Raw genomic sequence first — 9,462 nt, 5'->3', positions numbered from 1 at the left:
CTGGACCCAGAGGATAGGGGGAGGCGGAGCCGGCGGGCGGATCTGGCGGGGGGAGAGGGAGGGGCCAGGGAAATGGGGCGGGAGCTGGAGAGGGGGGAGATGAGGACAGCAAACCGGACACTGTGATTAAACTCCGAGCTGGGCCGAGCGCAGTGCACGGAGCGGGGCGCGTGCCGCTCGTCTTGCAGAGCCCAGAGCGGGTCCCGGCCGGGGGGCAGGCACCTCCCGAGCGCGGAAAAGCGGGGCGTTGTGTGTGTGAGTGTGCAGCGGGCGAGCTGGGGTGTGCGGCTGAGCTCTCTCCACGTGGGCGGCAGGCCGGCTGGAGAGAGGGAGCGAGGGTTGAAACAGCAGAAACTCCACGCGGCCTGGGTGCCGATGGCGGGGCTGGAACACCGCAGCAACTGCGGCAGGTCTAGTCCTGCCTGAGCGAGATTGCTAAATTAGGCCTCCAGGCCAAGGTGACAAGGCATGTGGCTGGTCTTATTATTCCCTCAGTCAACACAGTTAGAGGCCAAGGCATATTCGGATTTTAGCAGCCGCACCTAAAGAGAACCTCCTCCTGCAAGTAAGGAAAAGAGCTGAGGTCTGGCATTAATGCAGGCTGCGTTTCCACTTCTTTTAGCAAATCAGTTGGTAGTTGATTTAAACCCCAGGATCCTGCACCTGAGAACAGCAAGCTTCTAGAACTGTGCGCTGGGAACAGCGCCCCCCACCCCCACCCCAAGTGTGTTCCCCAAATGCACTTCTCTGGAAACACACAAGCCACTTATGCAAATGATAGGAGTTACCTGAGCTCAGCGAGGAGCTACAAGGAGCTCACTGAGGTCCTTTGAATCGACCCCCAGATGGAGTCCCTTGTGCGGAGCCACCTTTCAGTTCAGTTCAATTCAGTTCAGTCGCTCAGTCGTGTCCGACTATTTGCGACCCCATGAATCACAGCACGCCAGGCCTCCCTGTCCATCACCAACTCCCAGAGTTCACTCAAACTCATGTCCACAGAGTTGGTGATGCCATCCAGCCATCTCATTCTCTGTCGTCCCCTTCTCATCCTGCCCCCAATCCCTCCCAGCATCAGAGTCTTTTCCAGTGAGTCAACTCTTCGCATGAGGTGGCCAAAGTATTGGAGTTTCAGCTTTAGCACCAGTCCTTCCAATGAACACCCAGGATTGATCTCCTTTAGAATGGACTGGTTGGATCTCCTTGCAGACCAAGGGACTCTCAAGAGTCTTCTCCAGCACCACAGTTCAAAAGCATCAATTCTTCGGCGATCAGCTTTCTTCACAGTCCAACTCTCACATCCATACATGACCACTGAAAAAACCATAGCCTTGACTAGACAGACCTTTGTTGGCAAAGTAATGTCTCTGCTTTTTAATATGCTGTCTAGGTTGGTCATAACTTTCCTTCCAAGGAGTAAGAGTCTTTTAATTTCATGGCTGCAATCAGCATCCGCAGTGATTTTGGAGCCCAAAAAATAAAGTCTGACACTGTTTCCACTGTTTCTCCGTCTGTTTCCCATGAAGTGATGGGACCAGATGCCATGATCTTAGTTTTCTGAATGTTGAGCGTCAAGCCAACTTTTTCACTCTCCTCTTTCACTTTCATCAAGAGGCTTTTTAGTTCCTCTTCACTTTCTGCCATAAGGGTAGTGTCATCTGCATATCTGAGGTTATTGATATTTCTCCCGGCAATCTTGATTCCAGCTGGTGCTTCTTCCAGCCCAGTGTTCCTCATGATGTACTCTGCATATAAGTTAAATAAGCAGGGTGACAATATACAACCTTGACATATTTCTTTTCCTATTTGGAACCAGTCTGTTGTTCCATGTCCATTTCTAACTGTTGCTTCCTAACCTGCATACAGGTTTCTCAAGAGGCAGGTCTGGTGGCCTGGTATTCCCATCTGTTTCAGAATTTTCCACAGTTTGTTGTGATCCACACAGTCAAAGGCTTTGGCATAGTCAATGAAGCAGAAATAGATGTTTTTCTGGAACTCTCTTGCTTTCTCCATGATCCAGTGGATGTTGGCAATTTGATCTCTGGTTCCTCTGCCTTTTCTAAATCCAGCTTGTACATCTGGAAGTTCACGGCTCATGTATTGCTGAAGCCTGGCTTGGAGAGTTTTGAGCATGACTTTACTAGCGTGTGAGATGAGTACAATTGTGCAGTAGTTTGAGCATTCTTTGGCATTGCCTTTCTTTGGGATTGGGATGAAGACTGACCTTTTCCAGTCCTGTGGCCGCTGCTGAGTTTTCCAAATTTGATGACATATTGAGTGCAGCACTTTCACAGCATCATCTTTCAGGATTTGAAATAGCTCAACTGGAATTCCATCACCTCCACTAGCTTTGTTCATAGTGATGCTTTCTAAGGCTCACTTGACTTCACATTCCAAGATGTCTGGCTCTAGGCATTGTGATTATCTTGGTCATGAAGGTCTTTTTTGTACAGTTCTTCTGTGTATTCTTGTCACCTCTTCTTAATATCTTCTGCTTCTGTTAGGTCCACACCATTTCTGTCCTTTATTGAGCCCATCTTTGCATGAAATGTTCCCTTGGTATCTCTTAATTTTCTTGAAGAGATCTCCTGTCTTTCCTATTCTGTTGTTTTCCTCTATTTCTTTGCATTGATCACTGAAGAAGGCTTTCTTATCTCTCCTTGGTATTCTTTGCAGCTCTGCATTCAGATGCTTATATCTTTCCTTTTCTTCTTTGCTTTTCGCTTCTCTTCTTCCTCACCCCAAAGGGAAGGTGACCAGGTGACCTTGCCTAAACAATTATCTTTTCTTTTGCTGATAAACACCTTGTCTCTATAAAAGATGCATTTGTTTCCTTGGAGGGCCTGTCTGCTTGTTAAATGGGATGTTTTCTGATCCCTGCTTCCTGAATGTTGAATAAAGCCAATTAGATCTTCAAATTTACTTGATGGAATTGTTTTTTTTTTTTCATGCGTTGCCATGCAGCCTGCAGGATCTTAGCTCCCAGACCTAGGATGGAACCCAAGGGCCTTCCATTGGGAGTGTGGAGTCTTGACCACTGGACCTCCAGTTTGTTAAGTCTTAACCCTGGACCACCCAAAACCAAGTTTATTACTTATCCCTTGACAGGCTGACAACACTTCACAGAAAGGTATGTAAGACCACAGCATTTCTTAAGACTTTGAAATCTGGTTTAAAGCAGGTCTTTGCATGCTAAGGTAGGAATAGGGGTTGGTTACAGTTGGGAAGGGTTGTGATATTGTTGTAGCCACATGTTTCGGGAAACAAACTCACTCAAAAGGACAATACAGTTAGTGGAGTGCAGTTTATTACACCGGAGGGCCCAAGGCAGAATCTCCTCTTAGCCAAGGACCCTGACCAGTTTTTCTGGAAACCTTATATACCCTAAGTGTACGTGCCCGAACCCACCTCCCCAAATTCCCTGAAACTAGTCTGAACAAAGGAAAAGAAAGATACAATCAAAGTGATTCATATGTCTTAAGCTAGATCATTAACAGTGGACAATTACCAATAGGCCTGTGGTCATACCCCAATAAGCATAATAGAATTTATGATTCTATTCGGTCACACAGATAATTAGGGTATTCTCTTAGGCAACAGAGAGTCCGGGTATAAGTCCTGGGGCTCTTCCATCCAGGGGGCCTGGTTTTCCAGGTGGTATGTCATTTCCATAGATACTGGGCATACAGCTCAAAGTCCATAGTCTGGCCCAAGATGGAGTCCTGCTTTCAATATGGAGCCTGTTCTGTCCGTTTCCTCCTTCATTTCCCCCTCTTGATGCTCTTAACTCATAGTGTGAGCATCATTCATAGGGATATATTGCACCCTGACTCTCCGGCCTCCAACTGGGGAGAACGACATCAACCTTTGGGTTACAAAGTTCATAATACATTGTAAAATAAAGGGTGCACAAAGCAGAACTATCAAGGCAACTATAGCAATGGTAAATATAGTTTTCCACCAATCACCCTTCACCCAAGACAGGACCGGAGTCCAAAAAGGAAGATTATCATCAGACATAACTTTTACCTGACCTTTCATGTCATCTAGGGTGGCTGATATATAGCCAGATAAATCAGGAATATATACACAACATTCAACTTTAATTATAGCACAGGTCCCTCTTTGTACTGAAACTATGGTTAGTCTCAAGATGATACCAGCAAGTCCTTGTAGCTGCGGTTGTTTGTAGAGCTTCATCTCTTTTTCTTCTTTAAGATGACCTTGGTTTCGCGAGGATCAGTGGGGTCCTTTTGTGTGGCCCACTCGGCGTCCTCTGGGTCTGTGTGGTATGCTCTCTTCACCTTCATGTGGAGGATCCAGGGAGTGACGCCTGCAACTTAACTGCAGAAGGGCTGATTAGAACAACAGTATACGGACCCTTCCAATGTGGGGTCAAGGAGTCGTGTTTCCAGTCCTTGACCACACCTGATCCCCGGGCACAAATTCGTGAATCTGTTCCCCAAGGAGGAATGGCACCCTTTCTTGTACAAACTTAGTTACCTGATTTATTACCTTACCCAGTTGTTCCATCTGCTGTGAAATCTCATCTCCCCTTACCCGAGGCAAATTTGTTGACACCTGTTTTATTGTGGGAGAGGGCCTCCCATACACAATTTTGTACTGTTAAGGGCCATGGGACTGTGGGGTCATCCTGAGTCTGAGCAGAGCCGTCGGAAGCAAGTCCACCCAGGAACAGTCAGTCTCTAAGATCCACTTGGAGAGTGTCTCTTTAAATGTCCGGTTGGTTCCTTCCACCATCCCAGAACTCTGGGGCCTATATGCTGTATGTAATTTCCACTTCATGTTTAAAGTTTTGCTTACTTGTACTAAATCAGCTACAAAAGCCGGCCATTGTCTGATCCAATGCTGGTAGGAAATCCAAATCTGGGAACTATTTCCCTAAGCAGGCACTGGGCCACTTCTGATGTTCTTTCAGTCCAGGTAGGAAAAGCTTCTACCCATCCCGAGTATGTTCATACCATGACCAGCAGGTGATGGTAGTGTTGGTGAGGTTTCATTTCAGTGAAGTCCACTCCCAGGTGTTCATACGGCAGCGTGCATTGCAGGTGAATACCCGGAGGTTTTTGTCTGTGCCAAGAGGCAGCATTAACTTGTGAGCAGGCAGCATGGCCTAGGTGGGTCACTTGGTGTGTCTGGCTTACCAGAGTGTGTGCCAGCTCCTCCAGTACCAATAATTTGCCACTTGGCAATTCCTACCATTCCTTTTTAGTCTTGATGCCCCCTTCCGCTTTGGCTAACCTGACAGCCATTTTCCTTGTTTTATCAGGTTAGTGCCATCAGTATATAGGACCCAATTAGGGTCGGGAACCTTGTGCCCTTTTTTAAAATAAACCCCACATACCTTATCCTCTTTGTAGATCTGTGCCTTCTTCTTTGACACCGGGTAGCCTGCTTCCATTAACAGCTGGAGCAGTGCTTTTGTCCCTTCTCAACATTCTTCCTTAGTCTCGACAGCCAGTAGCAGGTCATCCACATAATGTAGGAGCCAACATCCATACTCTTTCAGATGGAATTGTTGCAGGAAAGGGGACTCCTTCCAGGGCCCAAAATTAGGCTCTTGTCTAACACTCGGAAAAGAATTGTCTGAGGAGACACATGCTGACAATGCAAGAGATTTTATTGGGAAAGGGCACCCTGGTGGAGAGCAGTAGGGTAAGGGAACCTAGGAGAACTGCTCTGCCCTGTGGCTCGAACTCTCGGGTTTTCTGGTGATGGGATTAGTTTCTGGGTGGTCTTTGGCCAATCATTCTAATTCAGTCTTTCCTGGTGGCGCACGCATTGCTCAGCCAAGATGGATGCTAGTGAGAGGGATTCTGGAAAGTGGACGGACACCCGGTGTCTCCTTTCCACCTTTCCCGAACTCTTCCGGTTGGTGGTGGCTTATTAGTTCCGTATTCCTTATCAGGATCTCCTGTCATAAAACTACTCATGCAGATGGTTACTATGGTGCCTGGCCAGGGTGGGCGGTTTCAATCAGTGTGCTTCCCCTAACAGAATGAGTCCAAGGTCAGAAGCCAAGGCTTCCCCAAAGATGGTTGGAGAATTCTTAAACCCTTGTCGGGGAGTCCAGGTGAGCTGTTGTTTGGTGCCCCCAACTGGATCTTCCCATTCAAAGGCAAAGATGAGCTGTGATGCAGGGGTCGGGTGTATAAGGAAGGCATCCTTGAGATCTAGGTAAGTGTAAACTTTAGTCCTCAGCAGGAGGAGGCTAAGTAAGGTATAGGGGTTTGGAACAGTTCAGTTCAGTTGCTCAGTCATGTCCGATGCTTTGCGACCCCATGAATCACAGCATGCCAGGCCTCCCCATCTATCACCAACTCCCGGAGTTCACTCAAACTCATGTCCATCGAGTCCCTGATGCCATCCAGCCATCTCAGTCTCTGTCGTCCCCTGCTCCTCCTGCCCGCAATCCCTCCCAGCATCAGAGTCTTTTCCAGTAAGTCAACTCGTCGCATGAGGTGGCCAAAGTATTGCAGTTTCAGCTTTAGCATCAGTCCTTCCAATGAACACACAGGACTGATCTCCTTTAGAATGGACTGGTTGGATCTCCTTGCAGTCCAAGGGACTCTCAAGAGTCTTCTCCAGCACCACAGTTCAAAAGCATCAATTCTTCGGCGATCAGCTTTCTTCACAGCCCAATTCTCATATCCGTACATGACCACTGGAAAAACCATAGCCTTGACTAGATGGACCTTTGTTGACAAAGTAATGTCTCTGCTTTTTAATATGCTATCTAGGTTGGTCATCACTTTCCTTCCAAGGAGTAAGCGTCTTTTAATTTCATTGATGCAATCAGCATCCGCAGTGATTTTGGAGCCCAAAAAAATAAAGTCTGACACTGTTTCCACTGTTTCCCCATCTATTTCCCATGAAGTGATGGGACCAGATGCCAATATCTTAGTTTTCTGGATGTTGAGCTTCAAGCCAAATTTTTCACTCTCCTCTTTCACTTTCATTAAGAGACTCATTAGTTCTTCTTCACTTTCTGCCATAAGGGGAGTGTCATCTGCATATCTGAGGTTATTGATATTTCTCCTGGCAATCTTGATTCCAGCTTGTGCTTCTTCCAGCCCAGCATTCCTCATGATGTACTCTGCTGCTGCTGCTGCTAAGTCGCTTCAGTCGTGTCCAACTCTGTGTGACCCCATAGACGGCAGCCCACCAGGTTCCCCCGTCCCTGGGATTCTCCAGGCAAGAATACTGGAGTGGGTCGCCATTTCCTTCTCCAATGCATGAAAGTGAAAAGGGAAAGTGAAGTCGCTCAGTCGTGTCTGACTCTTTGCGACCCCATGGACTGAAGCCTACCAGGTTCCTCTGTCCATGGGATTTGCCAGGCAAGAGTACTGGAGTGGCATGCCATTGCCTTCTCCTATGATGTACTCTGCATATAAGTTAAATAAGCAGGGTGACAATATACAACCTTGACATATTCCTTTTCCTATTTGGAACCAGTCTGTTGTTCCATGTCCAGTTCTAACTGTTGCTTCCTGACCTGCATACAGGTTTCTTAAGAGGCAGGTCAGGTGGTCTGGTATTCCCGTCTCTCAGAATTTTCCACAGTTTGTTGTGATCCACACAGTCAAAGGCTTTGGCATAATCAATGAAGCAGAAATAGATGTTTTTCTGGAACTCTCTTGCTTTTTCTATGATCCAGTGGATGTTGGCAATTTGATCTCTGGTTCCTCTGCCTTTTCTAAATCCAGCTTGAACATCTCGAAGTTCACGGTTCATGTATTGCTGAAGCCTGGCTTGGAGAGTTTTGAGCATGACTTTACTAGTGTGTGAGATGAGTGCGATTGTGCGATAGTTTGAGCATTCTTTGGCATTGCCTTTCTTTGGGATTGGGATGAAGACTGACCTTTTCCAGTCCTGTGGCCACTGCTGAGTTTTCCAAATTTGATGACATATTGAGTGCAGCACTTTCATAGCATCATCTTTCAGGATTTGAAATAGCTCACCTGGAATTCCATCACCTCCACTAGCTTTGTTCATAGTGATGCTTTCTAAGGCCCACTTGACTTCACATTCCAGGATGTCTGGCTCTAGGTGAGTGATCAACTATCGTGATTATCTTGGTCGTGAAGATCTTTTTTGTACAGTTCTTCTGTGTATTCTTGCCACCTCTTCTTAATATCTTCTGCTTCTGTTAGGTCCACACCATTTCTGTCCTTTATTGAGCCCATCTTTGCATGAAATGTTCCCTTGGTATCTCTAATTTTCTTGAAGAGATCTCTTGTCTTTCCTATTCTGTTGTTTTCCTCTGTTCCTTTGCATTGATTGCTGAGGAAGGCTTTCTTATCTCTCCTTGCTATTCTTTGCAACTCTACATTCAGATGCTTATATCTTTCCTTTTCTCCTTTGCTTTTCACTTCTCTTCTTTTCACAGCTATTTGTAAGGCCTCCTCAGACAGCCATTTTGCTCTTTTGCGTTTCTTTTCCATGGGAATGGTCTTGGTCCCTGCCTCCTGTACAATGTCACGAACCTCATAGTTCATCAGGCACTCTATCTATAAGATCTAGTCCCTTAAATCTATTTCTCATTTCCACTGTATAATCATAAGGGATTTGATTTAGGTCATATAGGAATGGTCTACAGTGAATGGTCTATAGTGGGGTGTAAAGTCACAGGAGCCTAGTTGACTACCCTGAGATCTTGTACAGGCCCATAGTCCTGTCCTTCTTCCTTTTTGACTGGCAGATTTGCATATTCCAGGCTGACTGGCACTCTACTAGAATGCCTGCTTGTTTCAATCTATTGATGTGGGGCAGTATGCTGGCCCAAGCCTCTATCGGTAGCGGCTACTGGCGCTTTCTAACCGGGATGGTGCCTAGTTTGAGTTCTGTTGTCACTGGGGCTTGATGTTTAGCCAGCCTCGGGGGAGGGGGGTTGTCTTCTGCCCAGACCTCAGGGAATAATTGAGTTAGCTCTCTCTCATGCTCTTCCGACCCACCTGGTTCTTCCTTCCGAGGCTCATGCAACCTCCACTCATCTTGGGGTGCTATTGAGAGAGAGAGCAAATAAGTCAGAGTGCCCATCCGGAAGGTGGGCCTCTCCTCAGGGGAGAAAGTCGCTAGGGCTCCTAGTTTGGAGAGCGCCTCTCTTCCCATCAGGAGTACTGGGCACTCAGGAATGTAGAGGAATTCATGAATCACTTGGTGCCCCCCCATCTGACATTTTCTGGGCTGACAAAACAATTTAATCATCTCTTCTCCCAATACCCCTGTTACAGCGATAGTCGCTTTGGACAGTGGTGCCACAGATTTTGTTACTACTGACAGTTCTGTCTGTTCCTGTATCCACTGTGAAGTCAATGTTTTGGTCCCCCACTTTTAAGGTTCCCATGGCAGGGACCTGATATCTCTGAGCCCCGGCAGCCCTATTTAATTTCCAAGTCAGCAAGCCCCGCAACAGCGGGAGCTTCCTCTTCCTTTCTTGCCTTA

The 9,462-nt window shown here is 46.8% G+C and overlaps 1 long non-coding RNA gene across 2 annotated transcripts in view; it reads right to left on the bottom strand.

Annotated features, from left to right (window-relative positions):
* Window positions 1-3,286: 3,286 nt before the first annotated feature.
* LOC129542948 (uncharacterized) overlaps window positions 3,287-9,462 on the bottom strand; it is a 31,674-nt gene continuing 25,498 nt past the window's right edge. Inside the window, exons 5-6 of one of the 2 annotated variants that reach the window (XR_008683205.2) lie at window positions 8,973-9,020; window positions 3,287-4,341 (exon numbers count right to left, since the gene is read on the bottom strand). This is a non-coding gene — a long non-coding RNA (uncharacterized LOC129542948). The remainder of the gene's footprint in view (window positions 4,342-8,972; window positions 9,021-9,462) is intronic. The other variant, XR_008683210.2, reaches the window with a different exon arrangement.

The sequence above is a fragment of the Moschus berezovskii genome, chromosome 20 (assembly GCF_049115385.1).
Source record: "Moschus berezovskii isolate FMDL1 chromosome 20, NW_MosBer_1.0, whole genome shotgun sequence".
NCBI classification, from domain to species: domain Eukaryota; kingdom Metazoa; phylum Chordata; class Mammalia; order Artiodactyla; family Moschidae; genus Moschus; species Moschus berezovskii.
The sequence above is the reverse complement of the archived record's forward strand: the minus strand, read 5'-3'. Positions and strand labels throughout refer to the sequence as shown.